Below are 21,330 nucleotides of genomic sequence, written 5' to 3' on the forward strand. Positions count from 1 at the left end.
GATTGTTTTTATATAGAGACAAATACTTTTCCCTTGAAAAGGCAAAGCCTAATTCCCCTCCCTTTGAGCATGGGCTTTTCTTATTGATTTGCTTCTAAAAAAACAATGTGGCATCAGTGACCATATGTGATTTCTGAGACTAGATCATAAACACATGGTAGCCTTCTCCTTGCTCTCTCTCTCAAATCACTTGCTCTGGGGGATGCCAGCAGCCATGGCATGCAGATACTCAAGCAACCCTAAAAAGAGATTTATGTGTGGGTGTCCCCACCAGGCACGTGAGTGAGGCACCCTGGAAGAGGAGCCTCCAGGCCCGCTCTCGCCTTCAGATGACTGGGGCTGCAGTCACGTTAGACTCTGAGTCAGAGCCACGCAGCTAAGCTGCCTCCAGATTCCTAACCCACAGAAACTGTGAGATAACAAGAGTTGACTGTTTTCTACCACTAATTTTGGGGTAAAATGGGGCAACAGATAACTAACATAAGATCTTTTAACAGAATCCTCAAAGCCCAAGTATTCTTCCTGCCTACAAGATAACTCCCTATGTGATTTCCTTCTGCCTCTGACACACCTCTGAGAACAAGTTTAATTTAAAACCCCTCACCCAGCCTAGAACACAGAATTCACAGATCTCTGCCGCTGTCCTCCCCTCCGGCTCAAAGACTGTGATGGCCACGTCCCGAAGGTGCTCAACTAGGCAGAATCAAGAGTGGACTCCAGTGATGATCAGTGGCTAGAAGGAAGGACACTTGAGATAAGGGTCCTTGGGTTCTGTGAGATTTTCATTTGTGAAAAAGAATTAAAATGGAAAACAAAATTTAATCATTTAAAACATATTCATTGAGGATACTGCGTGTCCAACATAGTACTAGAAAGCAGGCATAAAAATGGCCCATTTATAAATTCACAGAAATGACAAATAGGTTTTGTAACAGAAGCTATTGGTGCCCCATTCATACTCCCTGAGACCCAGGTCTGGCTACAGAATTTGTGGAGCCCAGTGCAAACATTATTCAAAAAATATTCAAAAGTTACTAAGAAGGCCGGGCACGGTGGCTCACGCCTGTAATCCTAGCACTCTGGGAGGCCGAGGCAGGTGGATTGCTCGAGGTCAGGAGTTCGAGACCAGCCTCTGCAAGAGTGAGACCCCATCTCTACTAAAAAAATAGAAATTATCTGGCCAACTAAAGTATATATAGAAAAAATTAGCCGGGCATGGTGGCACACGCCTGTAGTCCCAGCTACTCAGGAGGCTGAGGCAGTAGGATTGCTTGAGCCCAGGAGTTTGAGGTTGCTGTGAGCTAGGCTGACGCCACAGCACTCACTCTAGCCAGGGCAACAAAGCAACACTCTGTCTCAAAAAAAAAAAAAAAAGTTACTAAGAATTTGAAGAGGGCAGAAGCAGAGCACTAAGCCAACTGCACAAGGCAGATGCCCATGAAGCCAGCCCCCTCAGGCGTTTCCCTCTATGTGAAGGCTGCAAACTGCTCTTCCAGCAACCTTTTTTCTAGCTGACTCTCCAGCTTGCACCCAGGGGAAGCAGGAACTGCTTAATACTCCTGGAGACAGACCTCAACCAAAGACAAAGTGGGAGCTGGTAGATAAATACTTCAGCTTCCTCATCTCTTGGTTGGTTTAACTGGAGTATTCTAGTTTTCAGTTTTCCAGTGGGATCGAGGTGCATGTGCCTGCCCACAGTGGTAACTGGGGCATTTCCTGGGATCACGTCCAAAATAAACTACTTGTACTCATATTCCTATCTCCTAGTCTGCTTCTCAGGGAAAACAAACCAAGACAGGTTTCACCTCATAAGCCAACTCTAATTAGTACTGGCTGCTTGGAACACAGTATAATAAAGCTCATCTGGATTCAACGGGAATGAACGTATTAGTAATATTGGCCATTGCCATGGCAAAGACTGGTGGCTCTTTAATCTGAAAGATGAAAGACCTTGTATTAGGTCATTAAGTATGAAATGTCCAATTTCCTTAAGTACTGAGTTTGACAGTTGATATCTCTAACATTTCACTTTGACACTTCTTGGTTTTTTTTTCCTATTGTGAAGGTACATCCTCAGTCTTTCAAATGCATGTTTTGGCTTGTGATTATCTTTCACATTTTTTAGAGCAATTTTTGTGAAACCATAGATAACTCAAAAATTCATGTTATTTTTGAATGTCAGTTCCATCATGCAACCAGTGCAGCACAGACAGCTCGAAATATAATGAGAGCGTTTGGGGAGGATGCGGCTAATGAACGCACAACACAGCAACACACAGTTGATGAGAAGTTCCATTCTGGTGATTTTAATTCTGAAAGTGAGTCATGTGGGTGACCTGAGACCAAGGTGGATAATGATGAACTGGAACCTGCAGTGGAAGCAAATCCATCTAAACCTACATGTGAATTAGCAGCAAGGTTTGACGTTACTATCCCACCAGTATTGGACCATTTGAAACAAATTGGCAAAGTAAAGAAGCTGGACCGCATGTATTAAACAAGCATCAGAAGAGAAATCATCTTGAAACCTGCCTTTCTTTGCTGTCACAACATAAAAGTGAACCATTTCTATACTGTATTGTTCCATGTGACGAAAAATAGACTCTTTTTGACAATTGCAAGCATTCAGCACAATGGCTGGATAAAGATGAAGTGCCAAACACAGTCCACAACCAAATATTCATCAAAAAAAGCTAATGGTGTCTATTTGGTGGTCCAGCACTGGTATTATCCATTCAGTTTCATGAAACCTGGTCAATCAATTACAGTGGATGTCTACTACAACCAACTGGATGAAATGATGATGCTTGCGATTAAGCAGCTGAGATTGGTCCATAGAGACAGGCCAATCCTCTTGTAAGACCACATGTTGCAAAAAATAACGCTGCTCAAACTACAGCAGCTGGACTTGGAAACTCTGTCATCACCATATTCACCAGACCTTGCACCAACTTCCTGCCACTTCTTCCAAGGACAATATCCAATTCTCAACAAACTGTGGAAAACACCTTTTGTGATTTCATCACCACTCGCTCTCCAGGCTTCTTACGCTGCTGGTGTAAATAAGCTACCCTTAAGATGGCAAAACTGTGTGGATAGTTTAGGCGCATACCTTGACCAATCATACCGCTTCTTGTTTGTGACATAATAAACTAAACTTCTGAGTCAAAACCAGACATTTCATATTTAATGACTTAAATATTTGGACTTGAGAGACAAACAGCAGTTATTGAAGGCTGTTAAGTAGCAGTTACAGGGTCTTACTTCTGTTTTAGGTAGTTTTTTCCCACGATGTATAAAATGTATTAATGGGCAGCAAGCCTAAAGGGTACGAAAGAAGCTAGCAAATGGTAAGACAGGATAGGATGTCTACCTGGATAACTCCCCACATCATTGACCAAAAGGAGAAAGCAAACTAAGTTGTCATGGATAAATTAATCTGCGTTGCATAAGGGACCAACAGTACTGGGAACACCTAACCATCAAGCCCCTGACCTAAGAAGCAAAGAATGGGAAACGAAGAAGGCCAAGAGGCCAATTTTGAGAACTGGGAACTGATGGCTCTTTCTGACACTTAGGTTAAACTAGGAACACAAGGCACTGACAGTGCTCACTTTGGCAGCACACATACTAAAACTGGAATGATACAGAAAAGATTAGCATGGTCCCTGCGCAAGGATGACATGCAAATTTGTGAAGCGTTCCATATTTTTACAATAAAAAAAAGAAAGAAAGAAAAACAAAGCACTGACAGTGCAGCCCCATCCCACCAAGGAATACTTAATGAAATCAAAATAAGAACTTGAGTCCCAAACACAATTCCATAATCTCAGGGCTACTGGAAACTAAACCTTATAACTTTTCAGCAATTTAGGCGATCACAACACGAGACATTGCCATGGTGTCTAGTTTATACAAGCTGGAAGTCTATTTCTCTGACACGTGACGGTCTTCTTTAGACAGTCCTGGACTAGCATGCTGTCAGCAACATAAACTTCTTCAGTGTTCTTGTTCTGCAACCCCCAAAGCAGTGGTTTTCAAACTCTGCTACACACTGGAATCACTTGGAGATTTTTAAAAACACTGATGTTGGGCTTCCACTCCAAAACATTCTCATTTGATTGGTACATGGTGTGACCTGGGCATTGGGATTTTTAAAAGCTCCCTAGCAAATTTTTTTTTTTTGGGACAGAGTCTCACTCTGTTGCCTGGGCTACAGTGCCGTGGCGTCAGCCTAGCTCACGGCAACCTCAAACTCCTGGGTTCAAGCAATCCTTCTGCCTCAGCTTCCCAAGTAGCTGGGACTACAGGCATGTGACACCATGCCCGGCTAATTTTTTCTATCTATTTTTAGTTGTCCAGCTAATTTCTTTCTATTTTTAGTAGAGACGGGGTCTCCCTCTTGCTCAGGCTGGTCTCGAACTCCTGAGCTCAAACGATCCACCTCGGCCTCCCAGAGTGCTAGGATTACAGGCGTGAGCCACCGTGCCCGGCCATCCCTAGCAAATTCTAATGAGCAAAGTTTAGGGATTACTGCCCTAAGAAATCGGTCATATCACATGGTCCAAGATGGCTTACCACCACACCTGCATTCCAAACAGTGGAAAAAAGGAGAGGGCAGGAACCAGAAGCTGCACACCCCATTTCCACTCACCCTCACTGGTCAATCACACGCCATACCTGGTTGTACGAGATCCTGAAAAATGAAATTTTTACTCAGCCACGTGCCCAGCTAAAAATTATTTTATTAGGGAAGAAGAAAAAGAAGACAGGTATTGGGTGATAACCAGCAATCTCTCCCACCACCACCTCTTTCTTTTTCAAACAGAAGCAGTCCCATCTGGCAAAAGTACCAATCCTTGGATTTGGAGACAAAATTTGTAACAGGCTTCTCTGACTTTATCAGACATTCTACATCCATATGTAGATGGAGCCAGAAACTGTAACAAATCAGCACTAGAGGGAGGAAGATCCAAGCTTGATGACATGTGTCAAAATGTCTACTCAAGCAAATTCCTGAATTTTCACTTGAGTTGGAAGAGCAGATTATTCCACTGGCCAAAGGCAGGCAGCAATATCAAAACTCCATGTACATACTCTAGCTTAGTGAACACAACGAGGCAGTCTCGGCACAACAGTACAGAGAAGGGCTGGGCGCAGTGGCTCTCACCTGTAATCCTAGCACTGTGGGAGGCCAAGGCGGGCGGATCGTTTGAGCTCAGGAGCTCGAGACCAGCCTGAGGAAGAGTGAGATCCTGTCTCTTAAAAACAAACAAACAACAACAACAACAACAAAAAAGAAAACACAGAGAAACTTCAAAGCATTCTAGATTTGTCTGGTGCTGCCTGTGCATTCAAGTCTTGTTTCCCAGAAGTGCAGACACAACCCAATTGTAATTGCATCACTGCGCATCTTGGATGCTGCAGTTAGCCTAAATGAAATAAAATATACATAAGTAAACCAAGTGACAGTTTATCTTGAAAAGTGATATTCAGCAATGTATAAAGTAACTCAACTTTCACATTACAAACATGGCATCAACTAAACAATTCCTTTATGATACTCTACTATTAGATACTGTTTACAGATGAAAAATACTGAAGTTTGGAAAAATAATTTGTTTAAAGTCACATAACTAGTAAATGACTACTTAAAACTATTAAATGACTAGACTTCTAGATTTGAACTTCTGATGGTCTGACTTCAAAACTCCTGTTTTTTTCACTACAACATGGAGCGCCCCATACAGCTATATTACTGCTGGTTTTTTATGTCTAAGTTATTTTCCCTTCCTTTTCCACTTCCGCCCCTCCACTCACCCTGCTTCTCTCCTACTAGACGGGGTCCTTTGCCTAAGCTGCCAGCCCCCGACCCCACGCACACATCGTCTCAGGGAAGGAGGAAAGCAGGCAGGGCAGACTGGCCCACCGGCCCACCACCTTCCAACAGCCCTCTTAGAGCCTGGGCCCCGGCAGGCCCCCAGTCACAGCCACAGCAAGCTTCTGGCGACTGCTCAGCACACCCTTAGGCCTCATTTCCCTGGACTTCATTTGTATTATAATTTTGCTTTTTAATTCGTCTAGTTCAGGCATTCCTTCATTTCACATTAAGCATCTATTTCTTCTCTGAAATCCCTGCCTCTGGTCCTGCCTCTGGTCTCTTTTTTGTCCTATTCATTTGGACATCTATTACTAAGTAAAATATTCTAAATTCCATTTTCATCATCTCGCTCCCTAGCCAAGATCATCAGAAGCTTCCCATTATCACTTGACATTCAAAAATCTCCAGTGTTATCATGCGGAGACTATTCAATGTTCGCTTCGACATTATTAAACAACACTGAGAGACAGGGCAAGATGGCCAGCTAGAGACATTGCTCACCCAGCCATCCTGAAGGGAAGAAACGGTTTCAGATAAAGGAGAGGAGAGAAAGGATACAGCTCAGTACAGTGTAGGTCAGAGAAAGAAAAACCGGAGCCTGCCGGGGACCTTACAGAGGAAAACAGTGAAGCAGAGAAGGAATGGGAAAAAGGAAAAAAAAAAGACATCAGCAAGGATCAAACCCAGAAAGGCTCAGAGCCCAGTGAAGGGTAAGTGGGGGGATCCCCTTGTTCTTCCCACACTACTTCGGTGATCAGCGGGCTACCAAGTTACTTGTAAGCTTTTCCACCCTCATGAGCCCAAGCACGGCAGCAACCGTGGAACGTGGGGGAACTCGCACGATCCCAGAGCTTGGACATTCTATGCGGGAGACAGACCTGAGAGGCAGGAAACCACCTTTCTTCCATTCAGACTCTTAGCCTCCCCTGCCCCTCCCCGGCCCAGCACAACTGGAAGAGCAGTTTGAGCCAAGAATTTGGCGAGTGGCCACCTCTCCCCGACTCAGCGTGTCCTCCAGTCTGAAGTTTCTGCAGAGAGTGGGGCCCACGTCTTTCCCCTTGAGGACCTACAGTGGACCCCGGGCGCCTGATCTGGGAGCTCCTCGCCCACCGGCATTTCCTGGAGACACACGGCAGCCGGTCAGACGTGCAGACTGGATCCTGTGCCCCTAGGACTCCAGCGGGGTGCTGAGGGACACGGAGGGGGGGGGGCGGAATTTGGGAGCTGGCCTCTGGAGGCAAGGGAGCCCACGTGGGTGCAACTGACAGGAGAACACGGCGGGGCGGGGGGAGGAGAACGGGTCTGAGACACTGCGATCTGGGGGGGCGCCCGTCCCTCCACAGGAAAGCCTTGCCATTGGACTAGGGCAGGTCCCCTGGCGGGAAAGATCCCAGCCTGCACCACCACAGCAACCAAGTAGGGCGCGTCCAGGCACACACTTGCACCCGGACACTGGAAGGCAGGGGTAACACAAGAGGGGCGGAACGTACTCCCGACAGCCAGTCGGGGAATTGCAACCCCTTCCTCACAAGCTGCCTTCCCAGTCTGGAGAGCCTGCCTTCACCTTCCCCCTGCAGCTTTCCCTAGCAGCCGGGAAAATGACACTGGAACCCTGTTGAGGCTCAAAGCTGCACTGTCAGACTAAGGAGGGGTCCCCTAGGTAGAGGGGGAAACCCCTGCCCACGGCTCCACAGCAACCAAGGGCAGTGCATTCAGGTGCCCATTTGCAACCAGACACCGGCGGGCAGGGGTAACACAAGAGGGGCAGAGCTCACTCCTGACAGCCAGTCGGGAATTATGACGCTTCCTCACAAGCAGTCATCCTGGTTTGGGAGCCTATCTCAACCCTCCTCTCAGCGGCTCCCCCTAGCGACCAGAAAAACAACCTCTGAGCCCTGCCAAGGCTTTGCAAAGCCTCCCAGGTTCTCCCACCCTAACCACGCCTGCCCTTACTCCTTCACCTACCTCTGCTGTGATGGAGAACAAGCAACCCCCTGGGAGCTACAGGGCCCCTCCCACAGCCTGGGGCATTCAAGTGCTCCTGAGGGACTAGAGCTTATTACAGGCCCAAAAGAACAACCCTACAGTTGGCTCTTTCCTGCAAGCATCAACCACCGGCAGGGGGAACAACTCTACAGCTCATTACAGCATCTACCGACTCAGTCAAACAGGGTGTGGCAGATTCTTACTCGCAAACATCACCCAGCAACTCAGAGATTAAGCTGGGCGTCCCAATACAATTCCCACTGCTGAGAAGGGGTGAGGACAGCAGGAGAGAAGCAACCTGAGTGGACACTGCTTCTTAGGAGAGAAACAAAATTTTCTCGAGCTCTCGGAGAGCTAGATCTGTGAGGGGTCTCCCTCTTCCACTGCAGACCTCTGGGCTGATCGGGGAGCTGCTCAGAGTCTATGCAGAGTCATTCCACCGGAGAGCAGGTGCAGCTCAGATCTGGTGCCTGCCAACTCCAGGTTTCTGCAACCAACCGCCATCCTGATCACTGTGGCACACGGAGCCAGCACCACTCAGGACCCAGGCTTCCAGCAGTGGCCTCTGCATCGCCCCCCAGGGTAGGGGAGGAAACGGAGGCTCCCCTGTGACAGGGCTGAACACACCTCCTTCCCAGTGCGGAGCCAAACAGGGGAGGAGCCCCAGATGCCACAGGCACCACCTGGGAAGCTCTGGGCAAGAAGCTCTAAAAAAAAAAAAAAAAAAAAAAAGGGGGACAGTCACATATTTCCCTTGTCTTTTGTTTTCCTTCATGTACCATACAGCAGGACATTTTAGGCTAGAGTTTGGAACTAAGACAAATTTTCTTTGGCGAAATTGAAAGCATACAGTTAAAGCCTTGCTTATAAAGAAGGGTCAAAACTGAAAGAAAAGCAGCTATCCGATTCCAGAGTGCTTTGTACTCACAGAGTGCCAGAGCACACAGAAATGGCACATATTTCCCCTAACGTTTACGATCATAAGAAAAGATTCAAGGTGAGTCTTCTACTTAAGCCTGAGAGAATGCCAGGAATAGCTTAAGCAGCAAATTGGTAGTTGAAGTTTAGTAAGAATGGCCAAATTGTATCTTGGGGTTTACAGAAGGGGTGGATAGAACTTCTGACAAGTTTCCTTAAAAGTGAGGGGGAGATGTTTTCCCCTTCTTCAATCCTGTCGCTGGGTACACAAATATGACAGCTAAAAGTCTAGTACCAAATCTAGGCCATGACAATTCAGAAGGCCACAGCCTGGGGATGTTAGAATGTAAACCAGAAGGAAACTGAGTCCCAGAAAACTATGATGAACTGTCAAACACATCCTGGTGGGCCTACCTCCAAACATGTTTTACATAAGAAAGAAACCTCTAAGCTGTGTAACCCACTGGTATCTTCTGTCTATGATATATGGCCAAACCTAATCTGAGAGGCTCCATCTCTCTCCAATAATCCAACCAAGTCTCAGACTGCCTTTCTCTACAAAGTTAACACCACTGTCTCTTCCTACTATGAACTGTTCCTTTATGAAATGTTTCAAAAGCACACAGTAATGCTTGAAGAACAAGAAGGTGAGAAGACTTTTTCTATCAGCTATCAAGACTTACGACAAAGTTACAGTAATTAAAACAGTGCGGTATAGGCACAAAACCAGAGGCAGGCAAATATAGATAAGGGATTGTTGACAATGATGACATTACAGAGCAGTTAGGAGAAGAACACTCTTTTCAAGAGTGGGAAATCAACTCAATGTTCTCATGGGGAAAAAAATATAACTTGATCCCCATCTAGAACCATACTTCCTTAAATGTATTCCAGGTGGACTGTGAGATTTAGTGTACAACACACAACAATAAGCTTCTAGAAAATAACAACAAATCTCTTTATGACCTAAAGCTAGAGAAAAGACATCTTAAACAGGAAATAATAAGTATTAACTATACAAGAAATACTGATAAACTGGATCACACTAAATTTCAGAACTTCTGCTCATCAAAAGACATCAAGAAAGAAAAATGCAAGCCATAGAGTGGAAAAGCTTACAACTAGACTGTATGAAGAAATCCTCCAGGTGTAGAGGATGCTGACATGGAGTCAAGGGAGACTATTCTCCAGCTTTAAGATTCAATGTCTACTCTCTTGGCTTCTGGACTTGCTTGGGGCCTGTTAACCCTTTCTTTTGCCCTATTCTTCCCTTTCTGAATAGGAATGTCTACCCTATGCCTATCCTGCCACTGTATCTTAGAAGTAGATAACTTGTTTTGATTTCACAGATGGGACTTTGGAGTTTTGAGTTGATGGTAAAACAAGTTAAGACCTTGGTAATATGGGAATGGAATAAATGTACTTGTATGTGAGAAAGACAATGAGTTTTGGGGGCCAGGGATAGAATGCTATGGTTTGAATGTTTGTCCCCTCCAACATTCATGTTGAAACTTAATCCCCAATGTGGTAATACTGAGAAGTAGGGCTTTTGAGAAATGTTCATGGGTTAATGGGTTATCATGGGAGCTGGACTCGTGGCTTTATAAGAGGAGGAAGACACCCCGGAGCCAGTATGCTCAGCCTCCTTACCATGTGATGCCTTGTGCCGCCTCAGGACTCTGTAGACTCCCCACCAGCAAAAAGGCTCTCAGCTAGATGTATCCTCTGACCTTGGACTTCCTAACCTCCAGAACTAAAAGAAATAAATTTTATTTCTTAATTTAAAAAAAAAAGAACTCCCCCATAAGAAAAAGGTTGACAACTCAACAGAAAAAATGGGCAAAAGAGACATTTCAAAAAACAGAATACCAAATGGCCAATAGACTTAGGAAAAGGTATTCTATCTCATTTGTTTTTTTGTTTAATTTTTTATTATTTAGAGTCCATCTACACTGGGATCTATCTGATTTGTAATCATGGAAGATAGGAAAAATGGCTAAAATTATATTCATGTAAGATACATACATGAATACTCACAGCAGTCAAAAACTGGCAAAGAACCCCAGAGTTTATCAACAATGGCAGGAATAAATTGTGGCACACTGATAACACACTACAAAGCAATGAAAACAAAGGAACTACAAGCTACAAGCAACAACTGGTGAATAAGAAATGTAATGTTAGCAAAAGAAACCAAACATACAAAGGCATTCAATACATGATTTTTTTACATAAAAATAGAGAAACAGGCAGAACTAAAATATAGTGTTTAGGGATGTGTACAGAGGCAGTGAAGCTATAAAGAAAAGCATGGACAGAACTACTGTAGAAGTCAGGGCAACTGCACAAGAGGGAGAGGATATAATCAAGAGGCGGAAAAGGGGGGCAATTCTGAAAGGCTGGCAATGTTTTATTTCTTGAGCTGGATGTTGGTTAAACAGGTGATTTTCCTAGTGAAAAATCATTGTGCAATACTTTTTGAGTTTTATGAGTTTTATGACTTTGTTAATTTCACTATTTAAAAAAGTACATCTATATCTACCTGTGATACCTTTCCTCCCCCCCCATCACCAGGGTCACAGCTGACACTCCTAGAGCAGAAGACGGGTTAACAAGAAAAAAGCATAAGAAATTTATGTAATCAAAGTTTTACATGACACAGGCACTCTCAGAATGAAGACCCAAAGATCCAGGGGCAACTATTCATTTTTCTGTTTAGGTCTGACAAAGTACGGACAGCCACACAGAAATGTGCTTGGACAACAAGGGTACGATCTGATGCTGATAGACGGAGTGGGGAAACCCAGTAAAGCCTGTCTGTTCACATTCTTGTTAGACTCTGTATAGTATTCCTTCTTATGGGGTATGGGGCAGGATCCCTTCTTGAATGAGGGTCTTAGGACCTATCATCAAACAAGGTAGGTTAGAGAATTTCTTTACGGCCAGCTCTTACACAAAAAGGTGGAGGAGGGAGGGGAAGTTAGAGTAGTATTTTAGGTTTTATGGCTGGCTTTGGGGAAGACAAGTTCTAGTTTCTATGAACCCCTCCTTAGGGAGAAGGAATTCTACTTTCTACGGCTTGCCTTGGGGGAGAAAAGGAATCAGGGGAAAGGAGGGCAGGTGAAAATCATACGAGACTTTGCTTCTGAGGTCTACTTTCCTTAAGTTCAAAGTATTCAACATGCCAAAGCACCATAATTTGGGGTATTACTTTCTAAGCCCCAACATTATCTACCTGTCTAGTTTTAAAGTAATTAGGTAGAAACAATTATTCTTCATTCTCCTAGTTTTCTTGAGAAAGATTATCCCCAAACTCCCTTCTCTCACGCTAGCATTCTGAGACTGACCTAACCAGCGAGTTTGGGAGCAGGGACTGAGCATGCTTGGCGCGGCTCCTTGCCCTCCTCCTCTTCACATCTGCATGCAGAGGAGATGATTTTCACCTGCTCCCAGCCACACAGAAACCTAGCCAGCAAGTTCTGATGGCGGTAGGGTGGGGCTGCAAGTTCAATGCGAGAGAGAGTAAGCAAATCAAATGGCCATTTGTAAGCTATTCTCTCCAATTACAATTTCATAAAATTAATAAAAGTGGTATCTTAGACTCTGCTTGACTCCTACATCTCTCCCGTATTTTCAAACTGGCAGGGAGAAAAGGGAATGTTATTTATTGGGCCCCTAAAATCTCAAAAAGCAAGAGTAAATGATTTTTGCTTTTTAGCACCAAAAGAAAAGTTCACTATTTTCCTTTCCTTACTACTGACAACCAGAGAGTTACTATTACATACATTAGAATTCAACTCTTAATTATGAAGCAACAAAATCAGCAAGGAAGACCTATGCTATCTATATGTAGAATCATAAATGATACTATTATCTTTTAAAAATTTAGAAATTTAGGCCGGGCGCGGTGGCTCACGCCTGTAATCCTAGCACTCTGGGAGGCCGAGGTGGGTGGATCGCTCAAGGTCAGGAGTTCGAGACCAGCCTGAGCGAGACCCCGTCTCTACTAAAAAAATAGAAAGAAATTATCTGGCCATCTAAAAATATATATAGAAAAACTTAGCCGGGCATGGTGGCACATGCCTGTAGTCCCAGCTACTCGGGAGGCTGAGGCAGGAGGATCACTTAAGCCCAGGAGTTTGAGGTTGCTATGAGCTAGACTGACGCCACGGCATTCACTCTAGCCCAGGCAACAAAGTGAGACTCTGTCTCAAAAAAAAAAAAAATTTAGAAATTTGGGGGGGGAGATGGGTAAATTCACACCTAACAGGTACAATGCACACTATCTAGGTGAGGGACACACTTATAACTTTGACTCAAACTGTACAAAAGCAATTCATGTCACCAAAATGTTTGTACCCCCATAATGTTCTAGAAAAAAATTAGTAATTTACAATCTTAATGAGTTAAAAATTAAAACATGTGGGAAGAGGTGAGGAAAGCAAGAGAACTCCTCAGAATACTACAAGGTGCTAAAATCTCATGCTCAAAGAGATGACATAATGACAGAGGTTCCAGAATGAGAGAGGCTAGAAAATCCACACGAAGAAGCAAAGCAGGCTGGGAAACCAAAGGCCTTGCTAGCTGAGACCTGGTCTGCTCTCCCTAGTAAAGCTGTCACACCCACTGAATTCCTCAAAGTCTCCTAGACAAGAAACTGTGCAGTAGGATAAGAAAAAAACTCCTTTTTCAACTCCTTATTGCTTTTGAAAAAAGCACTATTCACCTTCTCACTTTGAACATTTTATTGATAATCACTATGGGTAAAGGGACAGGGATCATGAACTTGAGGAATTCATTCTATGCTTATTGTGGATGTATGTGCTATAAAATGTATTAGGTTGCTAGGGATGAAGATAAAAGACCATTTTTATTTTTTTTAAAGACCATTTTTATCCCTCAAATGCTCAGTACAGCTAAGGAGACACAAAAACAAAAATGAGGTGTGTGGGTGGGGGATGTGCATTCATGGGTGTTTGAGAGCCAGAAAACGAGTTTGGATAACCAGCTAGATGTTCGAGAAATGACACCTGTATGAAGTTTTAAAAGATAATTAAGAACTAAAACAGCACTTACAGAACTATGTAAAGCTCAGCATGGGAGGTGAATGTGGTACAATGAAGTGAGTCAGGCCCCGCGTGGTGGCTCACACCTATAATCCCAGCATTTCGGGAGGCTGAAGTGGGAGGATTGCTTGAGGCCGGGGGTTCTAGAACAGCCGGGGCAACACAGCAAGATCCTATCTCTAATAAAAATAAAACAAAAAATAAAATGAGTTATTTGGAGGGATCTAATCATGTCTATTGTGCTAAATCTGCTATGTTAAGAAGTTTAGACACAATCTTGAAGGCACTGGGGAGCTACTGAATGGTGGAGGAAGAAAATAAAATCTATACTTGAAATGGAAAGGGAAAAAATGGGCAGGGAGCCTACTGTAAACTCCACGTAGAAGAGAACAGCAGCAGTGGATAATAAAGAATTCTTGAATCTAAGTAACAATTTAGTTGTAAGAGGTAAGAGGGAAAAATCCCAGGTCTTGTCCTGCGAAAGTGAATACACCAAAACTTAGCCACTATCCAGTCTGTGCTGGGAGACACGCACGTATCTGAGATGAGACAGGCTCTTCAGCTTCAGTCTCACAGCAGATCCTCACAGGGCCTAGTCTCGATCTTCAGCCAATAAGCCACTGGCTGTGCAGGAACCTGCTGGGAGGCACGCCAGTCTGAGTCACCGGAATAGTCTTCCAGGCTCAGGTTCCCAGCCAGCTTTCTCACACAGCCCAAGTGGCCTCCTTGGGTCTTCCCAGGTCCACTTGGGCTGAAGAGCTGTGCCAACTTCAGAGCCTTCACAAAACTCATGGCCAACCTGGGTTTAGAGCACCCTCCAGAGCTGAGACACCAACTGCGGTGGTCAGAAGCTCAAGGAACAGAACAAATTCTGCTTAGAATTTCTGGAAAGCTATCTGGAGAAGGATGGTACAAACAAAGCCAAACTGCAAAGAATGTAGTATTATAAATACCTAATCCCTCTATGCACAAACACTTGCACAAGTCCACAAGCACCAAGAACATTCAAGGAAATATGACCTCACCAAACTGACAAAATAAGGCACCAGAGACTGACCCTAAAGTGATGGAGACGTGTGATCTCTCAAACACAGAATTCAAAATAGTGGTTTTAAGGAAGCCTCAACAAACTTCAAGAGAACAAAAACAAACAATTCAGAAATTTAACAGAGAAACTGAAATAAAAAAAATAATAAAACAGAAACTCTGGAGCTGAACAATACCATGAAGTAAATGAAAAATGCAATAGAGCACATCAACAGCAGAACTGGTCAAACAAGAAAGAATCATTGAGCTTGAAGATAGGTTGTTTGACAATACAGTCAGAGAAGAAAAAAGAGAAAGATATAGATATCCAGACACAGAAAGGTCAAAGGTCACCAACAGGATCAATCCAAATAAGAATACCCCATAATCAAACTCTCAAAGGTCAAACAAAGAGGAATCTGAAAGCATCAAGAGAAAAGAAGAAATAGCATGTAAGAGAGATGCAATATACCTGACAGCAGACTTCTCAGAGAAACCTTGCAGGCTAGAAGGGGATGATATATTTAGAGTGCTGAAGGAAAAAAAAAAAAAGAAAAACCAAACCCACAAACAAACAATAACAAAAAAAACTGCCTGCCAAAAATACTATAGCCAACAACATTATCCTTAAGAAATGAAGGAGAAATAAAGACTTTCCCAGACCAAAAAAAAAAAAAAGCCAAGGGAATTCATAGCTTCCAGACCTGTCCTACAAGAAATACTAAAAAGGAGTCCTTTAAATCAAAAGACAGTGATAGTAACATGCTTGTTATTGTAATACTGGAATTATAGTGTGGAAAGCACTTCTATCTTCAGTATGAAGACTAAAAGACAAAACTATTAAAAGTAAAATCTTCAACAATATCTTTACATCAGAAAAATAGATAAAAGTAAAACTTACAATAATTTGTTAAGAGATAGGAGATATTAAAAAAATGTAAATCGCAAACTGAAAATTCAAAATGTAGAAAGGAGAATGGAGTTAAAATGTATATTTTTTTTGTTTCATTTATTTTCTTTGTACTCAAGATTAAGTTATCAGTTTAAAATGACTTGTAATAACCACAGTTGTCCCTTAGTATTACTATATGCAAGGGATTGGTTCCAGGACCCCCCACATGCACCAAAATCTATGCATAGCCAAGTACCACAGTCACCCCTGTAGAGTCTGCGTATATAAAAAGTCAGCCTTCCATATATGCGATTTTTACATCTTGCAAATACTGTATTTTTGATCCACATTTGGCTGAAAAAAAACCTGTATATCTGCTGGTGGGACTGTAAACTAGTGCAACCCCTATGGAAAACAATACGGAGATACCTTCAACAGATTCAAGTAGACCTACCATTCAATCCAGCAATCCCATTATTGGGCATCTACCCAGAAGAACAAAAGTCATTCTATAAAAAAGACACCTGCACCCGAATGTTTATAGCAGCACAATTCACAATTGCAAAGATGTGGAAACAACCCAAGTGCCCATCAATTCATGAATGGATTAGTAAATTGTGGTATATATATATATATATATATATATATATATATATATATATATATACCATGGAGTACTACTCAGCTATAAGAAATAACGGTGATACGACATCTCTTTGGTTCTCCTGGAGAGAGTTGGAACCCATTCTACTAAGTGAAGTATCCCAAGAATGGAAAAACAAGCATCACATGTACTCACCAGAAAACTGGTTTCCCTGATCATCACCTAAATGCACATTGGGGAATGATACCAACTGGATATCAGACTGAGGCGGGGGGTGGGGGGAGGGGATGGGTGTATGCCTACATGATGAGTGCGTTGCGCACTGTCTGGGGAATGGCCATGTTTGAAGGTGCTGACTCGGGGAGGTGGGGGGTGGGGGGAGGGGGTGGAGGTATGACTACATGGTGAGTGCGTTGCGCACTGTCTGGGGAATGGCCATGTTTGAAGGTGCTGACTCGGGGAGGTGGGAGGTGGGGGGAGGGGGTGGAGGTATGACTATATCGTGAGTGCCTGGCGCACTGTCTGGGGAATGGACACGCTTGAGGCTCTGACTCAGGGGGATGGGCGGGACACGGGCAATATATATAACCTGAGCTTTTGTACCCCCATGATGAGCTGAAAAAAAAAAAAAAACCTGTGTATAAGTGGACCCACAAAGTTCAAACCCATGTTGTTCAAGAGTCAGCTATACGGGATTCTTTCTGTAAACCTCATGTTACCACAAGGCAAAAACTTATTACAGACACACTAAAAATAAAGAGCAAGGAATCAAACATACCACTAGAGGGAATCACTTAACCACAAGGAAGACTCTAAGAGAGGAAGGAAGAGAGGATACACAAAACTAGAAAACAAGTAACAAAATGGCAATTATAAGCCCTTACCTAGAAATAATTAATTACCTTGAATGTAAATGGATTAAATTCTTCAATTAAAAAATGTAGAGTGCCTGAATGGATTAAAAAACAAAAACAAGACCCAACTATATGTTGCCTAAAAGAGACCCACTTTACCTGTAAGGACATGCATAGAGTGAAAGTGAAGGGATAGAAAAAGATATGCCTTGCAAGTGGAAAGCAAAAAGAGTAGGAATAGCTATGCTTACTTCAGATTAAACAGACTTTAGCCAAAAACTGTGGGAAAAAAAGGCGGCAATTATGTAACGATACAGAAGGAAGATATAACAATTATATATGCACCCAATTGATAAAGCAAATATTAACAGACCTAAAGGGAGAGAAAGGCTGCAATACAATAATAATAGGGGATGTCAACAACCCACTTTCAGCAATGGACTAATAGATCATCCAGACAGAAAATCAACAAAGAAAAATCAGAGTTAAACTGGCCTTTAGACCAAGCGGATCTAACACATTTGTAGAACCAAAATCTAAGGGACATAGCAAAAACAGTTTTAAGAAGACAGTTTATAGCAATAAACACCTACATCAAAAAATAGAAAGATCTCAAACAATTTAATATTGAACCTCAAGGAACTAGAAAAACAATTAACTAAACTCAAAATTAGTAGAACGAAAAAAATAACAGAGATCAGAGTAGAAAGAAACAAAATAGCTGGGTATGGTGGCTCACGTCTGTAATCCCAGCAACTCAGGAGGCTGAGGTGGGAAGATGGCTTGAGGCCAGGAGTTCAAGACCAGCCTGGGCAATATAGCAAGATGCTGTCTTTTAAAATATTGAAAGAAAAATTAGCCAGGTATTGTGGCACACATCTGTAGTCCCAACTACTTGGGAAGCTTAGGCAGGAGGATCCCTTGAGCCCAGGATTTCCAGGCTGCAGTGAGCTATGGTCATGCTACTGTACTCTAGGTTGGGTGACAGGGGAAAAAAAAAGAAAAAACAAAAGTGACTATTAATAAAAAAAAAAAATACAAAATATTAACAAAACGAAGAGTTGGTTTTTTGAAAAGATAAACAAAATTGACAAGCCTTTAGCTAGACTACCTAAGGAAAAAAAAGAGGTAACTCAAATAAATAAAATCAGAGATGAAAAAGGAGACCTCAAAACTGATACCACAGCCTGCAGTCCCAGCTACTCCAGAGGCTGAGGCAGGAGGTCAGCTTGAGCCCAGGAGTTTGAGCCTCGTTGTAATGGAGACTTCCCTGGAACCCTGAGACAGAGCTGTTTATTAAACAAACAAACAAACATCTGATACTACAGAAATATAAAGGATTGTTAAAGATTACTGTGAACTGATACACCAACAGATTGAATAACTTAGAAGAAATGGTTAAATTCCTGAACACATACAACCTACCATGACTGAATCAAGAACTAGAAAACCTGAACAGACCAACAACCAGTAATAAGACTGAATCAGTAACAAAAGTGTCTCTTCAAAAAAAGCCCAGGACCTGATAAAATCTACCAGACATGTAAAGACTAACACCAATTCTTCTCCAACGATTCCAAAAATTGAAGGAGGGAGAATTCTTCCCAATTCACTCTACAAGCTCAGCATTATCCTGTTACCAAAACAGAAAAGGATAGAATAAAAAAATAAAACTATAAGCTAATATCCCTGATGAATAGATGCAAAAAACTCAACAAAGTGTTACCAAACTGAATCCAATAGCACATCAAAAAGATCACTCACCATAATCATGTAGGATTCACCCCAATGATACAAGGATGGTTTAAAATACACAAATCAATAAACATGATATCACCTCACATTAACAGAATGAAGGACAAAAATCATAGACTCAATTCAAAAAGCATTTGATAAAATTCAACATCCCCTCAAGAAAAAACCCTAAACAAATCAGGTGTAGAAGAACCAAACCTCAACACAATAAAGTCCATATATGAGACACCCACAGTTAACATCATACTCAATGGGAAAGACTGAAGGCTTTTCTTCTAAGATTAGGAACAATCTCACTCTCATCACTCTATTCAACATACTACTGGAAGTCCTAGCCAGAGCAATTAGGCAAGTAAAAAAAAATAAAGGGCATCCAAATTGGAAAAGAGGAAGTCAAATTGTCCCTGTTTACAGGCAACGTGATATTTAAACCCTACAGCTCCACCAAAAAACTATTAGGACCAATAAATGAATGCCATAAGGTTTCAGGGTACAAAATCAATATACAAAAATCAGTAGTATTTCTACATGCCAACACCAAACAATCTGAAAAATCAAGAAAGCAATTCCATTTATAATAGCCACAGATACCTAGGAATAAATTAAACTAAAAAGGTAAAAGATCTCCACAATGACTACAAAACACACTGATGAAAGAAATTTGGGAGAACATTAATAAATGGAAAGATAACCAGTGTTCATGGATTGAAAGAATTAATATTGTTAAAATTTCCATAATACCTAAGGTGATCTACAGATTCAATGCAATCCCTATAAAAATATCAATCACATTTCTCACAGAAATGAAAAAAAATCCTAAAATTCATATGGAACCAAAAAAGACCCCAAATAGCCAAAGCATCTTGAGTAAGAACAAACTGGAGGCATCACACTACCTGACTTCAAAAATAAACTACAAAGCAAAACAGCATGGTATTGGCATAAAAAAAGACACACGGACCAATGGAACAGAATCAAGAACTCAAAAATAAATCCACATATTTATAGCCAACTGATTTTTTGACAAAGGTGTCAAAAACACACAGTGGGGCAAAGACATGTTCTCTTTAATAAATGGTGCTGCAAAAAGAAGGAAGCTAGATGCCTCTCACTACCCATAAAAATCAACTTCAAATGGAATAAAGACTTAAATGTAAGACCCAAAACTATAAAAGTACTAGAAATAAACAGGGGAAATGCTTCATGACATTGGTTTGGGCAAGGATTTTTTTGGGATAGAACCTCAAAAGCACAGGCAACAAAAGCAAAAATAGATGACTATGATTATATTAAACTAAAAAGCTTCTGTACAGCAAAGGAAACAATGAACAAAGGGATAACTTATACAACAGGAAAAAATATTTACAAATTAAGCATCTGACAAGGGGTTAATATCCAAAATATATATATAGGGACATCAATTAAATAGCAAAAATAATACTAATAATTATAAAATAGACAAAAGATCTGAATAAACATTTCTCAAAAGAAGAAGTACAAATGGCCAATAGATACATGAAAAAATGCTCAACATCACTAATGCAAATCAAAACCACAATGAAGCAGGGCGCAGTGGCTCACATCTATAATCCCAGCACTTTGGGAGGCCAAAGAAAGGTGGGAGGATTGCTTGAGACCAACCTGGGCAACAGTGAGATCCTGTCTCTACAAAAAATTAAAAAATGAATGAACCGGGCATGGTGGCATGCGCCTGTAGTCCCAGCTACTCAGGAGGCTGAGGCAGGAGGATCATCTGAAGCCCAGGAGTTCAAGCAGTTCAGATCATAGAGAGCTATGATCGCCACTGCACTCCAGCATGGGTGACAAAGCAAAACCTTTCTTTTAAAAAAAAGAAAAAAAACACCACCACCACAATGACGTATTCCCTCGCCCCAGTTAAAATGGCTATTATCAAAAAGACAAAAAATAACAATGCTGGTGAGGATGTTAAGAAAGGGGAACTCATACACTGTTGGTAAGAATGTAAATTAGTATAGCCATTATGGAAAACAGTATGTAGGTTCCCCAAAAAATTAAAAAGAGAACTACCAGGTGATCCAGCAATTCCTCTCCTGGGTATATATCCAGAGAAAAGGAAATCAGTGTGTCCAAGTGATATCTGCATCCCACGTTCATTGCAGCACTATTCACAGTAGCCAAGATATGACATCAACCTAAGCGTCTATCAGCAGAGGAATAAAAATATATAAATATGGTATATATATATATACACACACACACACAACAGAATACTATTCAGCCATAAAACAGAATGAAATCCTGTCATTTGCGACAACATGGATGAACCTAGAGGACATTACGTTAAGTGACATAAGCCAAGCACAGAA

At 42.1% G+C, this 21,330-nt stretch overlaps 1 long non-coding RNA gene and 1 other non-coding gene across 2 annotated transcripts in view; one reads left to right on the plus strand and one right to left on the minus strand.

Moving 5' to 3' along the window:
* Window positions 1-21,330, minus strand: part of LOC123631681 — a 42,431-nt gene that overhangs the window by 14,390 nt on the left and 6,711 nt on the right. The gene's annotated exons all lie outside the window — the stretch shown is intronic.
* On the plus strand, window positions 3,607-3,713 carry LOC123633641. The gene has a single exon (XR_006733669.1). It is a non-coding gene; the product is annotated as a U6 spliceosomal RNA (small nuclear RNA).

Source organism: Lemur catta, chromosome 2 (genome assembly GCF_020740605.2).
Source record: "Lemur catta isolate mLemCat1 chromosome 2, mLemCat1.pri, whole genome shotgun sequence".
NCBI classification, from domain to species: Eukaryota; Metazoa; Chordata; class Mammalia; order Primates; family Lemuridae; genus Lemur; species Lemur catta.